At 36.2% G+C, this 17,550-nt stretch overlaps 1 pseudogene; it reads left to right on the forward strand.

Moving 5' to 3' along the window:
- Positions 1 to 15,128: 15,128 nt before the first annotated feature.
- Positions 15,129 to 17,335, forward strand: LOC107787748 (myb-related protein 330-like; annotated as a pseudogene).
- The last annotated feature ends 215 nt before the right edge of the window (positions 17,336 to 17,550 follow it).

The raw sequence follows: 17,550 nt of genomic DNA on the forward strand, positions 1-17,550 counted from the left end.
GTGGATATTTATATTCTCAACGAACATATCCACATAGAAGGTTGTACAACAGTTAAAAACTTATAAATCTATACTAATGAGCTTCAGCAAGTGTTCTCACTGGCCAGAAAATCGAACTCCGGCGATCCCCTTTTTCTCTGAAGAACTTCTTTCCTGATCTTATATCCTCTATCATCTGCTCGGTACTCATCTCTTAGAAGACTCCAAAGAGAAATTTTCTACCACCGTTATTGAAATCATCAACCACGACAATTGTGATTATCGAATATGTCCGGCGACCGATTGCAGTTGATGACTTGAACAGATATATGATGGCAGTGCCTCTATATTCCAGAAGCTAGAAAAGACGAATATTTCTTGCTAATAGTTCTTGGCTTTTTCTGACTATTTTTTTCGGCGAAGGTGATTTATCATTTGTTACATAGCTATGGTGATGGTTCCTGCTAGATTGTGGTGGGACTGTGGAGTTGCTAAGGGATGGTGTATTTTTGGGAATAATTTGGTGAAGAAAAGGAGAAGAGCAGTAGGGGTCCCGTCATTCACAGGTTGGGGATGAAGCTTTTGGTATGGGGAGAAAAGAGAAATGGAAACCCACCTTGAAGAAGAAAACAAAAAGTCTAAAACGAAAATAGAAACAGAAAATAAAAAAGAAAATTAACGTGTAAAAATAAGAGCAACGCGTAAGTTGCACTGCCTTTGCTTTTATCTGGTTTTGGTCTCTCGGGATGGTATTAACACCACTTATAACTAGTTAAGGGAGTTATTAGGACCCTTACAAACTTTAAGTGTCTCTTTGAAAAAAAGCTCATAGTTCAAGGGGGTTCTTATGTATTATCTATAATAAACGAAACAAATGATATCACCTCCTAATATCAACTTAGCTAGCTAAGGGTACAAAACTAGTAAGAATAGAAGCTCAAATTTTGCAACTGCCCGAGTAAGATTGCCTTCCAACAACGAACTTCTTGGACTACCATCCTAACAATATATGCGACATTTCTCTTCTTGTTCTGAAAGATCCTATAATATCCTGTGGATTCAAAATATAAATTCTACCATTTTTTTAATATTGTTAGCCTTGGGCCTATTATATTCTTAAATTTAAGGGTTTACATCATTATTTTAAAAATTTTAGTAAAATATTTACGCATAAATTTGTGCTCTGCTTCTAAAGTATTAAGTTCGTGTAAATTCGATACCTCAAAGCTTCATGCGCCTCTACCATCCCGATAACATAAATTCTGGCAGCCAGGGCATGCATTATGTAGATTTCAGCAGAAGCAATTTTGCCATGTGCATTAGTTCTTACCCATTTAAGCTCATCTGTCCACTCAATTGTATTTCTTTTGATCCCTTGCCATTGGAGCGTCTTCAGCCATATAGAAGATGACACAACACACTTAAAGGAAAAGATGTTGAAGATAATAATATACATGTATCTTTTACCATGTTAGTCTAGGAGTTGTTGTATATTACCCTTCGTATTCTTGTCTCTTACACTTATGTACTGCTTTATAAATACAATGAAAATCCCAAACATTATTATGGGGCAATATTATATCATGGTATAAGCCTAAAGATTCTACCCTAACCCTATTTAGCGCTGAAGCACGTCTTGCGTTCTCCACGTTTTTCCTTCTCTGTTGCTTAATTGTCTTCTTTTTGCTATCAAGCAGCTTATTTAATTAATACTTTCCATTGTTACTTTATAGATTTTTTATACTCTTTTAACTTTCTTGTGTGCCCCACATTACATACTATAGTTCTTCACCTTTTGACTTTTCTTCTTTAAACCACTAGATACAAAATTGTTCTTCACCTTTTCTTTTCCCCTCCGGTCGATTCTCATATTAAAAAAAAGGGAAGCCCATCTCTCGTTATTTAGTTCTTTCAATTTCATTTCTTGCTACATATTCTTTTTCTATTAATATGGCTGGGACTGCTTTTTCTGCGCATATTAAGGATCTTGTTACTGAAGTTTTACATCAAACTAATTATCTTAAATGGGTACATCTCATTCAACTTGTTATTGAGATGTATGATTTGTTTGGTCACATTGATGGTTCTGAATCACATCCTCCTGAATTTAATGTTTCTTCCGATGGTACTTCCAAGTCAGTTAACCCTGCCTTTGTTATGTAGAGAAAGCAAGACCGTCTTCTTCTTACCTGGATTCAGGCAACAATTTACAATGACCTTATTCCTCTATTATATCATTGTTCTACAGTTGCAGATGCTTGGATCACATTAAAAAATTACTTTTTCCATCAATCCACAGCGAGAGAAATGCAGTACAAGCATCAATTACATACAATCAAAAAGAAGATCTCTCTACAGATGCTTATATGTCTAAGATTCAGGAATTAGCTGATTGTCTCCACTCTATTGGTCGTTGTGTTAATGACTCCGAATTGGTTCGATGTGATCTGAATGGACTTCCGTTGTCTTATGACTCCTTTGTGATCATGGCCTCGCACATGAGTCCTGCTCCTCGATATTCTGAGTTGTGGATGATGCTTCTTACTCATTAGGCTTGTACTTTGCCTTCTCCTAATCTAGTATCACCTACTACATCTTTGGTTACTACAATAGCTGACCCTCTTTCCTCTACTTCCTCAGGATATCATGGACGTGGTCATGGTCGTGGTCGCGGTCGCGGAGGTGGCCGTCGTCATGCTCAAGATTATGATCGTGGCATTATTTCACAGTTTCATTATACCCCGTCACCTACCCCAGTTTCTCGTGGTGGTCCTTTCCAGCATTCTACCTCTGGTCGTGGTGTCTTGGCTCCCTCACCTTATCACTTGCCTGCATTTGTGGCTCCTACTCCCACTTTTACTACTGTGATTTGTCAGATTTGTGATCTTTCTGGTCATACGGCATTTGCCTGTCCTCAACACCATAACCATGCTTATACTGCTCCTAGTCTTCAGGCGAATATGCCAGCACTCTCATTGCAGTCCCCTCCAGACAAGAATTGGTACTTGTATTCTGGTGCAACCGCACACATGACTAATAATCTGGGTAATCTCTCTTCCTTTTCTCCTGTTTCAAATGATTCCATCTTGGTTGGTAATGGTACTTGTATTCCCGTTACCGGTATTGGTTCTTCTTCTCTTTCTACTCCTTCTTGCTCCTTTACTTTGTCCCCTGTTTTATATGTTCCGCATCTTTGCAAGAATTTATTATCTGTTCATCAATTTACCAAAGAAAATAATTGTGGTATTAACTTTCTTCCTTGGGGATTTGATGTTTAAGGATTTGTCGACGGGGAAAGTTTTGCATCACTCCCACACTGATAGGCCTCTATATCCTTTTCAGTCTTCCTCTGCATTGTCATCGTCTGCTCAGCCATCAACCTTTGTTGCTCTACATGACTCTAGTTCTATTTGGCATGCGCGTTTGGGGAATCCAAGTCATGTTGTCTTAGATTTACTTAGATCTAGAAAGTTAATTTCATTGTCTAGGCGTTTTTCTAATTCTTTTTGTTTTGTAATTCTTGTTTAAGTTCTAAACATTCGGCTTTGCCGTTTTCTTTAAGTACTTCAACTACTTCTTATATTTTAGAATTAGTTCATTCTGATGTTTGGAAGTCCCCTGTTCCCTCAGTTAGTGGTTATCATTATTATGTTCTTTATATTGATGATTTCACTCGTTACACATGGATTTATCCTCTTCGTCATAAAAGTGATGCCATATCTTGTTTTACCCATTTTAAACTTCTTGTTGAAAATCAATTTGGTGGGTCTATTAAGACATTTCGTTCAGATGGCGAGGGAGAGTATCAAAGTTCTTCCTTTATCTCTTTTCTCCGCTCGCATAACATTCATCATCAATTATCTTGTGCTCACACACCTCAGCAAAATGGTGTAGCTGAGCGTAAGCACTGTCATATTACAAATGTTGCTCGCACTATACTTTTTCATGCTCATGCCCCTCTTTCTTTATGGGTTGAAGCTTTTCTTACTGCTGTTCATCTTATTAATCGTCTTCCTTCTTCCTCCCTTGCTAAGTTGTCTCTCTACGAAAACCTATTTGGGGTTCCACCTGACTATACCATTTTAAAACCTTTTGGGTGTCTTTGTTATCCTAATTTGCGTCCTTATCATTCTCACAAACTTGACTCTTCTTCCTCTCCTTGCATATTTTTAGGGTACAATTCTAGTCACAAGGAATATCGGTGTCTACGTCTTGATACTAACCGTGTCTATATTAGTCGCTCTGTTCGCTTTATTGAGCATTGTTTTCCATATGCAAATTTATCTGCTTTTCTACCTCCTCGTCCTTCTATGCCCCATGTTCTCCTCCCTATACCTGCTGCGTTACCTAGTCCTACGCCTACTGCACCCGAGTCTACTAGTTCTGCTACTACTTTCATGTCCCCCTCTTCTTCTGTTGAATCTCCTAGTTTATCTTCCCTTCCTCCTAGCTCCTTAGAGTCCTTGTCCTTGCCGTTGTCTAGTAATGACTCATGTCCTATATTCACCTCCACAATTGAGCCATTAACTTCAATCTCTAATTCTGCTCATCCCATGATTACTTGATATAAGTGTGGTGTGGTTAAACCAAATCCTAAGTATGCTCTTAATTCTATGTCATTGACTAATTTTCCTGTTGAGCCTACTTGTTTCAGCTCTGCAGATAAGGATGCTAGATGGCAGAGTGCTATGACAGAAGAGTTCAATGCCCTACTTGCAAACCAGACGTGGTCTCTTGTTCCTCGTCCATCTGGTATTAATGTTGTTGGCTGCAAATGGGTCTATCGAGTTAAGCAGAAGTCTGATGACTCTCTTGATCATTGTAAGGCGAGTTTGGTAGCCAAGGGTTATACTCAGGAACTTGGTGTGGATTATGGTGAGACCTTTAGTCCTATTGTTCGTCCCACTACTATACGCCTAGTACTCTCTATTTCTCTTTCTCGTGGTTGGTCTATTCATCAGTTCGATGTAAAAAAATGTATTTCTTAATGGTTATTTGCATGAGTCTATTTATATGGAGCAGCCACAGGGGTTTATTGATTCTGTCTGACCAGACTATGTTTGCAAACTACATAAGGCATTATATGGTCTCAAGCAAGCGCCTCGTGCATGGTTTAGTCGGTTTGGTTCCTTTCTACTATCACATGGGTTTTAGAATAGCCGTACAGATTCATCTATGTTTGTTTATTCATCTGGTGGTCAATATCTTTTCTTGTTATTATATGTGGATGATATCGTACTGCCAGGCTCCGATGGTAGCTTAATATCTTGGTTTTCTAGATTACTTAATTCTGAGTTTTCTATTAACTTCATTATCTTTTAGGTATTCGCGTCACTCGGTTGGCGAATGGTTTGCATCTCTCTCAGAGTAAGTATGCTCGAGATATTCTTGATCGTGCTAGTTTGTTACAGTCCAAGCCGGTCTCCACTCCATCTTCTTCTCGATCTGCCACTATTGAGGACTCTACTGTTATTGATCGTACTTTATACCGTAGTCTAGTGGGTGCTTTACAATATTTGACTCTGACTCGACCAGACATTGCCTTTGCGATAAATACAGCTAGTCAACACTTACATGCTCCTACTTCCACTCACCTTGCTGCTGTTAAACACATTTTGCGTTACATTGCCGGTACTCTCGATTTTGGGTTGTTGTTGAAACGAGTGACTACTTATTCTCTTACTGCATATTCAGATTCTGATTGGCTGGTTGTTCTGATACTCATCGGTCTACCACTGGATCTCTGGTTTTCTTTGGTTCAAATCTCATTTCTTGGCCTTCTAAGAAGCAACATACTGTCTCTCGCTCTAGTACCGAGGCTGAGTATCGTGCCATGGCTCACACTGTAGCTGAGGTATTATGGATTCAACAGCTGCTACGGGACTTGCATATTTTTCTCTCTGATGCGCCACTTATCTTTTGTGATAATGTAAGTGCATTATATCTTACGATGAATCCTATATATCATTCCCGTACAAAGCATCTTGCAGTTGATTTTTACTTTGTACGGGAACGTGTAGTCTCTGGATCTATTCTTGTTCGCTATCTTCCAACGGAGCGCCAACTAGCTGACATTCTTACCAAGGGCCTATCCTCTCATCGATTTAAGACTCTTCGAGACAATCTTCGCATGTTCCCATACTCGATTGAGGGGCGTGATAATATACATGTATCTTTTACCATGTTAGCCTAGGAGTTGTTGTATATTACCCTTCTAAATAAGGATATTCTTGTGTCTTACACTTATGTACTGCTTTATAAATACAATGACAACCCCAAACATTATTATGGGGCATTATTATATCAGAAGATTCATCTTGTAGAAATATTTATAATTGCGTTACTTGTAGCGTCTTTGCAAACCTACTAAATGAAAGCAGTAGGTTAATATTGTAACTCATTTTTTGATTTTACGCAAAATATCTAATGTTCTTCATTAATAATGGAGATATCTTCGTCTTTCCCCAAAGAATATACCCCAAATCTAGAAATCTTCCTTCCTCCGTCAAGCTCCAATCTTCCTAAGAATTTCATATATATCGCTTAAGTAAACTTCCTCAATCTGATTTCATGCAATGTCTTTTTAGCAATATAATTTACCTACGCTTAGCCCTTTCAATTGAAATCTATTATCACTCTGTATTCAAAACCAGTAAATCAATAAACGTTAGTTTAAGGAAAAAAAAAGCAGAGAAAATTCCGAGCCCACAAGTTTCTTGTGTTTCCTTAAGGAATTTAATCCCCTCACAATGCCCAAGATTGCGGATTAATTTCTCCCAGGATAGAACGGAATAACAATTCTGTGATAGCGGCACTTCAAATCACAGAATTTCGGCGAACTCAAATGGCAGAGCAAATCATACAAAATGCTTACGTTTTGCTTTTGAATAACCAATGCAGTATGCAGAAAATTGAGGGGAGAGATTTTAGATTTTTCAGTGGTGGAAAATGAGGCTAAGCCTCTCTATTTATAGATAATGAAAGGGTGAGATGAAGAGGTGTAATCCAAGAGGTGCCTCTTCCATTTCCCATTCATACCCAAAGAAAGGGTGAGATGAAGAGGTGCAATCCAAGAGGTGCCTCTTCCTTTTTTTATTCACACCCAAGTGATACCTCTTCCATTTCCCATTCACACCCCTTAATAAAAACGCAACAATCCCCCACATGAATGGGGAATGGACATATGTGGAAAAACATGCATGAAAATACTGTGTGATTCGCAATTAAGGATTAATCGCATCTGGATAAGTAGGTTTCCCTTTGAACTTTTCGTAGTGAGCTTATGTCGGATATACTCGGTCAATCGGTAGATTTGATATCTTTGAACCGTCGAACTTTGGTGTATACCTAGACAACCATAAGTCACACAATCAACCCTTAACCGTCTTTGGTTCTTATTGTTGTGTTCGTTTCAGCCATGAACACCACCTGGTTCATAAGTGCGTAGAGAACTGGTCTTACAGAATTCTCCTTGAAGCAGCTTACACTTCACACTTACATAGGTGATTCCTAAGCGTGTTATCCCGTAAATACACTATTTGATATACCCCGTATCAAATTTAGAAACTATTAAAAAGCCTTAACGCTTTATCCTTGGTACTGAACATTGTCTCATCACGAGAATGGACAAAAAAGAAATTTTATTTGACAATGTTGAACCGTCATTAATGACTTTGTTTGATCTCCTTGAACCTAGATCTTGGGATCTCCAGTATTCTAGGTAGAGTTACCGTCATAGTGACTTGTCCTCGGCCATAGTCCCATTCCCTTTGATGACTTCTCAACCGCCTCTCTAGGTAGGCCTTTTGTAAGCGGATCCGATACATTATCTTTTGACTTTACATAGTCAATTGTGATAATTCCACTAGAGAGTAGTTGTCTAACGGTATTATGCCTTAGTCGAATGTGACGAGATTTTCCGTTATACATAACGCTCTCAGCCCTTCCTATTGCTGCTTGATTGTCGCAATGTATGCATACAGGTGTCACAGGTTTGGGCCAAAATGGAATGTCTTCTAAGAAATTCCGGAGCCATTCAGCTTCTTCACCGGCCTTGTCTAAATCTATAAACTCAGACTCCATTGTAGAGCGGGCGATGCATGTCTGTTTGGACTACTTCCAAGACACTGCTCCTCCACCAATGGTAAAAACGTATCCACTTGTGGATTTTGATTCTGTTGATCCGATGATCTAATTTGCATCACTATATCCCTCAACAACTGCATGATAATTATTGTAATGCAATGAATAGTCTTGGGTATATTTCAAATATCCCAAAACTCGTTTCACTGCTATCCAATGAGCTTGGTTGGGATTACTTGTGTATCGACTAAGCTTACTTATCGCACAAGCTATATCAGGTCGTGTACAATTCATAATGTACATCAAACTTCCCAACACTCGAGCATATTCCAATTGAGACTTGATTTGACCTTTATTCTTTACAAGAGTATGGTTTAAATCAATTGGCGTTTTTGCTTCTTTAAATTCCAAATATTTGAACTTTTCAAGTTCCATTTTAATATAATGAGATTGAGACAAAGCTAGACCTTGAGGAGTTTGAAGGATCTTAATTTCCAAAATTAAATCGGCAACTCCTAAGTCTTTCATATCAAACTTACTAGTAAGCATGCGCTTAGTAGCATTTATGTTAGCAATGTCATTACTCATTATCAACATATCATCCACATATAAACAAACAATGACTATTTGATTTGGAGTATTCTTAATGTAAACACATTTGTCACACTCATTGATCTTGAAACTATTTGACAACATTGTTTGGTCAAATTTCGCATGCCATTGTTTTGGTGCTTGTTTTAGTCCGTAAAGTGACTTAACAAGTCGACACACTTTCTTTTCTTTTCCGAAAATTACAAACCCTTCAGGTTGTTCCATATAGATTTCTTCCTCTAAATCTCCATTTAAGAAGGCTGTCTTTACATCCATCTGATGGATTTGAAGAGCATACACGACGGCTAACGTTATTAACACTCGGATAGATGTAATCCTTGTTACCGGCGAGTATGTGTCAAAGTAATCAAGACCTTCTCGTTGTCTAAACCCTTTAATAACTAATCTTGCCTTATATTTATCAATAATACCATTAGCTTTCATTTTCCTTTTGAAAATCTATTTAGAACTCAAAGGTTTATTTTTCGGAGGAAGATCAACCAATTCCCAAGTATGATTACTTAACATGGATTCTATCTCACTATTGACTGCCTCTTTCCAATATTGTGCTTCCGAGGAAGACATTGCTTCCTTGAACGTTTGAGGCTCATTTTCCAACAAAAATATTAGAAAGTCTGGTCCAAAGGAAGTAGTTATCCTTTGACGTTTACTACGTCTTGGATTTTCCTCATTAAACATACTTTCCTTTTCTTCTTCTCGAGGTCGCTTAGATTTTTCACTAGACGATTCACATTTATTTTTATACGAATAAATATTCTCAAAGAATTCAGAATTATCGGATTCGATTACCTTATTAATATGAATGTCTGAATTTTCTGATTTATGTACCAGAAAACGATATGCTTTACTATTTCTTGCATATCCTATGAAAATGCAATCAACCGTTTTCGGTCCAATCTTCACCCTTTTGGGTTTAGGAATTTGCACTTTAGCCAAACATCCCCACACTTTAAAATATTTTAAGTTGGGTTTCCTACCTTTTCATTTTTCATATGGAATAGATTGCATTTTGTTATGGGGAACTCGGTTGAGTATTTGATTCGCTGTAAGAATAGCTTCCCCCTCACAAGTTCTGGGGTATACCCGAACTTATCAATAAAGCATTCATTATCTCTTTTAACATTCTATTCTTTCTTTCTGCAATTTCATTAGATTGCGGTGAGTAAGGAGCAATTGTTTGGTGAATAATGCCATATTCCAAACATATTTCTTCAAAAGGAGATTCATATTCACCACCCCTATCACTACTTATCATTTTGATCTTTTTGTTTAGTTGCGTTTCAACTTCATTTTTGTATTGCTTGAATGCCTCAATTGCTTCATCTTTACTATTAAGTAAGTAAATATAGCAATATCTAGTACTGCCGTCAATAAAAGTTATGAAATACTTTTTCCCACTGCGAGATGGTATTGACTTCTTGTCGCAAATATCTGTGTGAATTAAGTCTAAAGAATTTGAATTCCTTTCAACTAACTTATAAGGATATTTAACATACTTTGATTCCACACATATTTGATATTTTGAGTTATTGCATTCAAACTTAGGTAATACTTCCAAATTAATAATTTTTTGCAACGTTTTGAAGTTGACGTGGCCTAAACGTTCATGCCATAAATTATTTGGTTCAAGCAAGTAAGAAGAAGCTGAACTTTTATTCATATAAATGGCAATTACATTGAGTTTGAAAAGGCCCTCCGTAAGGTAGCCTTTTCCTACATACATTTCATTCTTACTAACTACAATCTTGTCGGAAACAAAAATACACTTAAAGCCATTCTTGACTAGAAGTGATGTAGGGACTAAATTCTTCCGCATTTCAGGAACATGAAGGACATCATTTAGAGTCACAATCTTGCCAGAAGTCATCTTCAAAGCTATCTTGCCCGTTCCTTCAATTTTTGCAGTAGCGGAATTCGCCATAAAAACTGTCTCGTTGGGTCCAGCGGGAGCATAAGAAGTAAACAACTCCTTGTTAGCACAAACATGACGAGTTGCCCCCGAATTAATCCACCATTCTCTAGGATTTCCGACTAGGTTTCATTCCGAAAGCATGGCACATAAATCGTCTATTTCATCGTTCTTCTCAATCATGTTTGCTTGACTTTTCTTCTTGTCCTTCTTTAGTGCATGACATTCAGCAGCCTTATGTCCAACCTTTCCACAGTTGTGGCAATTACCTTTGAGCTTCTTTTTTACTTAGGTAATTCTTTGGACCAGACGACTTCTTTCTCTTTTTGCTCGTTGAAGCATCCTCAACAATATTTGCACCCATAATTGTTGAATTTCCACGAGACTTCTTCTCAGCAACCTTGTTGTCCTCTTCAATCTATAGACGAACAATAAGGTCTTCAAGCATCATCTCCTTCGCTTATGTTTCAAGTAATTCTTAAAGTCCTTTCACAGCGGAGGCAACTTTTCAATAAATGCCGCAACTTGAAACGCTTCATTTATGACCATACCTTCAATCATAAATTTATAATTAGTAAAATAATCAATATCTTGAATAAAAATATTGACTTGGTTTATACCTGAACAATAACTTGCAATTCTTGGACTTGCGTTATGACAGATTTACTGTCAACCATTTTGAAATCCAGAAATCTGGCGGCCACAAACTTCTTTAGTCCAACATCTTCAGTCTTGTACTTCTTTTCAAGAGCATTTCACAATTCTCTTGATGTTTTCATGACGCTATAAACATTATAGAAGCCGTCTTCCAAGCAACTTAAAATATAGTTTTTGCATAAGAAGTCAGAATGCTTCCATGCCTCAGTGACCACAAATTGCTTATTTTCAGGAGTTTCTTCTCCCATAACATTATAGAAGCCTCTTCCAAGCAACTTAAAATATAGTTTTTGCATAAGAAGTCAGAATGCTTCCATGCCTCAGTGACCACAAATCGCTCATTTTCAGGAGTTTCTTCTCCCATAACTGGAATGTCTTCGCTGATAAAGCGTTGTAAACTGAGTGTGGTCAGGTAGAAGAATATTTTCTGCTGCCAACGCTTAAAGTTCACACCAAAAAACTTTTCGAATTTTTCTGCCGGTGCCATCGCCGGTGCAGGAGTTGTGCGACTTGAAGACGCAGTTGCCATTGCAGCGGTAGTCCCAACAGAACCATTATGTTGTTCCGCCCTTGTTGTCATTTTTCTGTAAAAAAAATTGACAAACATAATTAGTACCTCGGTGAAGTTTTTATATCTTCAAACCAAATACAAGCAACCGAGTTTTTATATCTCGGATGAGTAGAAAGTCAGAAAGACTTTAATCTCAAACTGGAGTAAAAAATTCGAAGATTTTAATTTCCAAAACGGGAGTAGAAAATCAATAAGATTTTAGTCTCCCAAAATAGAATATAAGATGAATACAGAAATAAATATTAAATTCCTTAAGCTTGTTATCACTCTGTACAAAACCAGTAAATCAATAAACGCTAGTTTAAGGAAAAAATAAAGTAGAGAAAATTCTGAGCCCATAAGTTTCTTGTGTTTTCTTAAGGAATTTAATCCCCTCACAATGCCCAAGGTTGCGGATTAATTCCTCCTAGGATAGAACGGAATAACTATTCTGTGATAACGGTACTTCAAATCACAGAATTTCGGCGAACTCAAATGGCGGAGCAAATCACACAAAATGCTTACGTTTTGCTTTTGAATAACCAATGCAGTATGCAGAAAATTGAGGGGAGAGATTTTAGATTTTTCAGTGGTGGAAAATGAGGCTAAGCCTCTCTATTATTTATAGATAATGAAAGGGTGAGATGAAGATGTGCAATCCAAGAGGTGCCTCTTCCATTTCCCATTCACACCCCAATGAAAGGGTAGTACGAAGAGGTGCAATTCAAGAGGTGCCTCTTCAATTTTCTATTCACACCCAAGAGATGCATCTTCCATTTCCCATTCACACTCCTTAATAAAAACGCAACAAAATCAAGGTAAGATCAGGAAGAAATTAAAGAAAAGAAAGGAAAAACAAAGAATACTACAGTGCACACTTGATTACTCAAAACTAAAGGGTCGTTTGGTTGGTGGAATAAGGGATAATAATCCCAGGGTAAAATATCGGATTTATCCCGCGTTTAGTTATGAGTTTTAGTTAGTCTCGAAATTATTTTATTCTTAAAATGGTAGGATTAGCTATCTCATATGTAAGGTGAGATAGCTAAACCCATGGGATATCACAATGCATGCGATATCATTTTCTATCTCATCCTGTAATGAGAGGTAGACCTACGTTATAAATAGATGGGTCACAAATCCAGCCCAGGGATATTCCATCTCGTGTGTATATATATATATATATATATATATATATATATATATATATATATATATATTTTTTAAAATAAAAATAATAAATAAAATAAAATATTTTTGGATCCTATATATAAAGCAAATTTTAGTTGAATGAAAAAGTGCAACTATGACCTTCAAATCCTAGATTTACTTCTGCCGGTAATAGAACGACCCTAACGGTATTTTAAACAAATAAAAAATGGGTATATTGTTAGCAAAACACTTGTATATGTGGTTTTTAAAGTTTTGAATAGTATTACTAGATGATAAATTCCTAAATTTATTTAAATCCAAGTACAAGTCCACTGCAAGGTTTGGTCAAGTAAATTATCGGTCGCTATATAATGCTCAAAGTTGAATGGACTGAATTTATTCTTTAAGGATTATTGTTTACCAACATTAAAATTATTAAGTAATTTAATAAACTCTGTCAACGGTCAAGCATTTCACTAATATAACTTTCTTGGAAGAGGTCGTAACTATTTAACAAAAAATAAAGTTTTTTTTTTGTTTCCTTCGGTGTCCGGTACTCGTATTGGAGCCAGACTATATTCGGATTCGTGCCGCGTAGGGCCCCATTCGGGGGGAAGCGCTCCCTACCAAAGATTTTTCCATACCCAGAACTCGAACTCAAGACCTCTGGTTAAAGGAAGAACAACTACATCCGCTGTACTACATCCTTTGATGGTTAAAAAAAAATAAATTTTAAGCTGCTGCAAGGGCATTTGTACTTCCCATGAAGAGAAAAAGAAAACAGGGAAAAATGTTTTTCACTAAATTACCTTATTTTATTTGTCATTTTTGGTTCGCGAGGAAAGTGGAAACTTCAAAAATGTCCTACTTTTCCCCATGGGCTTCTTTTAAGTTGTTTGGGGAGAGGGAGTGGGGGAATTGGGTTGGATAATGGGTAAATTGAGTAAAACAAAATGGGAATGAGTCTTTATAATCATGTGCAGCCACGATGATGAAATAGTAATACAGAAGGAATATTGAAATTATTTTTGATGGTAAAAAGTTTTTTTTTTTGTTGAGAAACCGGAAGAATAAAGGTATATTTAGCTCTTTTCCGTTTATTCATTGAAACGCTCATTATTTCCAAATAGGAGTAAGAGTATTATGCAGTTAAAATTTCTTCAATGACAAACACTAGAAAAGTCAAACTTTTTGTGAAAAATAAGCATAAATAAAGAGGATGAGAACAATATTATTAAAAATTATAGTGGAATGATAAGTATTTATATATTTTTAATTAGATATCTCGGATTCAAATTCTGGATATAAAATACTTCTTTTATCTCAAAATAATACTTTCTAGTCGATAAGAGGAAGTTATATGTAATTTTACAAGTTAATAAGCAATAATTTAATACACCAATAACCATACACGCCCTTCAAAGTACAAACGACCACATGATTGTCTACGTGGCAAATGTAAATCTAAGTTAGAACTTGGAGTGTATGTAAATAAGTGGGGCCAGTAGGATTGAGGCCCCACAGCAGAAGCATAAAAGACAACTCATCGTAAAAGTAAACCTACCTACCAAATCCAAGCCTATCTGTTAACCACTCTTCTCCTTTTTCTCACCAACTTGGTCAAATTCCTTTCTACCCCCCTCCCTTAGTCACGCCGCTAATTTATTTTTTAAAAAAAACACCACTCATATAGAATTTTTTAATAAAGACATTATAATATAGAGATTATAATGTAAATACTTTTATTTTATATTATTGGATTGTAATATGTTATTTACTTGCAGTCTAGTTTATCAAATTAATCTTCTTACGCAACAATTAATTATTGTGAACGAGAGTCTTGAAGTAACAGTAAAATAATTTTCGTGTGACTTAATCAAATATTCAAGTTATGAAATCAACTACTAATACTTGGATTGGTGTAAGTTGATTATATCACACCCCTAAGAATAGAGTTCTTTCCGGAAGCATGCTTGAATGCGATATTTTATACAATTATTTGTTGTAAGTTCTTTAATTTAATAATATAAAAAAAATTATACACCACTGAACATGGAATTTTAACCAAAAAAGAAAAGCCCTTGGGTGTAGAAAAGGCAATAGTTCCAAACAATTGCAATCAAACTAATACCCCACTCCCCCACCCCCTCCCCACCCCCCAAAGTATATATCTCTCCATTAGAAGTAGGACACAGAAATTAGTTTGAGTCTTATCACAAAGAAGAAGAAAAAATAGACAAGGGAGAGTACTTATCCAACTCTCTTTGTTTCTTTCTTTTCCATTTTTTTGCTCTGAAAAATCCAATTAATATAAAGTATTTGAAGGAATAGAATGGGACGTTCACCTTGTTGTGAGAAAGCTCATACAAACAAAGGAGCTTGGACTAAAGAAGAAGATCAACGCCTTGTTAATTATATTCGTTCTCATGGTGAAGGTTGTTGGCGTTCTCTCCCTAAACCTGCAGGTATTTTTTCCTTTTTTTTTTTTTTTTTTTTGAGTTTGGAGAAAGTAAATGGAAAAACTAATAAAACCCAACTTTTTATTCTCTTTCTAATTTCTTTATTTCTTTTCTTTTTTAAGTTTAAGTTTTGATTTTATTGTTCTTTCAATTATTATCATGAAATAGTACCTTCCCCACCAATTCATTTTAAAAGAAAAGAAATGTTTTTTAGAGTTAAGTAAATAAAAGGGACAAAAAATAGGTTTTTCAAGGATTGTGAAGATTTGATATTTACTGTTTCTTGGATATTCTTTAGGATTGCAAAGGTGTGGAAAGAGCTGCAGATTGAGGTGGATAAATTATCTAAGGCCTGATCTAAAAAGAGGGAATTTTACTGAAGAAGAAGATGAATTGATCATCAAACTCCATAGTTTGCTTGGAAACAAGTATGTTCACATTTATTAGTTTTAGTAATATATACTATAGTTTAGGTCAATTTAATATAGGTCACGGTTCGAGCCGTAAAATTAGTTACGGATCCTTGCATCAAAATAGACTGTTTGCAGCATATCACGTTCTTATATGATTCTTTGGAACGGGACCCTTTCGACCCTAGACGTCCTTTTGGGCTGTGACTCTTTCTCGAATACTCTGTGAACACAGAATACTTCGTGCATCGGACAAACTAACCAGTTTAGGTCAATCTAGTACTAATATCCTCCTATTTCTTTGTTCCATATATGGAATTAAGAAATTTTGTTTGGGTCTGTTTGGTAGCCGGGAAAGTGTGAATACTGTAATAGAAAGTCAAATTCTTCTTTCTCATTTGGGACCACTTGAAGAAAAGGAGAAAGAAACCTAAATCTTCCAGAATAAAAGTTAGGTGGTTAACTTTATTTTTATCATTATTTTGACTTATACTTATTTGATTTTATTTCGAGAAATTGGAAGAATTTATGTCGAAATTCACACGTAAAATTAATCAATCTAACTCTTATACTCTAAATCTGCAAATCTGCCCCATAACTTGGAACATAAGGAGTAACATTTGATGTAATTGCATTTCATATTTTGAGTGAACAAGACTTAAAATCTTTTATATTTTTTAGTTTCTTAATATTTTTCTGATTTTTATTTTCCTTTTTGTCTATAGATGGTCTGTGATAGCTGGGAGATTACCGGTAGAACTGATAATGAAATCAAGAATTATTGGAACACACACATTAAGAGAAAACTCATCAGCCGTGGCCTTGATCCACAAACCCACCGCCCACTCTCCACTGCCACCGCCACTTCTACCGCCACTGCCACCTCCACCTCCACCGCCACCAAAAACATCTGCTTGGACATGAGAAACACCTCAGTAGCAGCAACCCCTTTATCTCTAAATGATCAAAACCCCACAAACTATTCATATTCATTTGAAGAAGAAACCAAATGCAGCAGTAGTACAACTGAGGAAAGACATGAGCCGTTAGAGGCGTCGGCGGCCGTTACGGAGAAAAGCTCCGGTGAAGTGATGATCAATCTTGAACTTTCAATTGGGCTTCCATTTCAGGCTATGGTGGCGCAACGGCGGCCGACGGTGGAACTACCGGTGGCAGCCACCGAGTTGGTGGAGAAAGCAGTGTGTTTGTGTTGGCAAATAGGATCTCAAAGTGGTCAGCAGTTTTGTGGTAAATGTCAAACCACAAATGGATTTTACAAATATTGCTGACTCCTGTTTTGGGATAAATTAGAGATTTTATTTTTAAAATTTTAGGTTTAGATATTAGTTTTTCTTTTTAAAATTATGCTTAAATTTTTGCCTCACAATTGTAAGCATCAAGCTATACCTTTTTAACTAGTTGTATATTCTGTGACAAACTTTCTTACTTTGAAATTAGTCGTACGAAATGGAAAATGTATTTTAATTTTCCAGTTTCTAATATTAATTCCATTTTTTTTTTGTGATTTTTTTCTTTGCTATGAAATCTTTCCAATTGCGCCGATCATATATAGCCTTTTGGTCAAGTTAGAAAAATCAGTTTATTTTGAGAAGTTCTTTTTGTGTTTGGCTAATCACTTTAAAAAGTAATTTTGAGCAATAATTTGTGTTTGGCCAAACTTTTCAAAAAATGCTTTTAAGTATCAAATTACAAATAAGGACATGAATAGATTTACTTAAT

The sequence above is a fragment of the Nicotiana tabacum genome, chromosome 4, assembly GCF_000715075.1.
Source record: "Nicotiana tabacum cultivar K326 chromosome 4, ASM71507v2, whole genome shotgun sequence".
Classification (NCBI taxonomy): Eukaryota; Viridiplantae; Streptophyta; class Magnoliopsida; order Solanales; family Solanaceae; genus Nicotiana; species Nicotiana tabacum.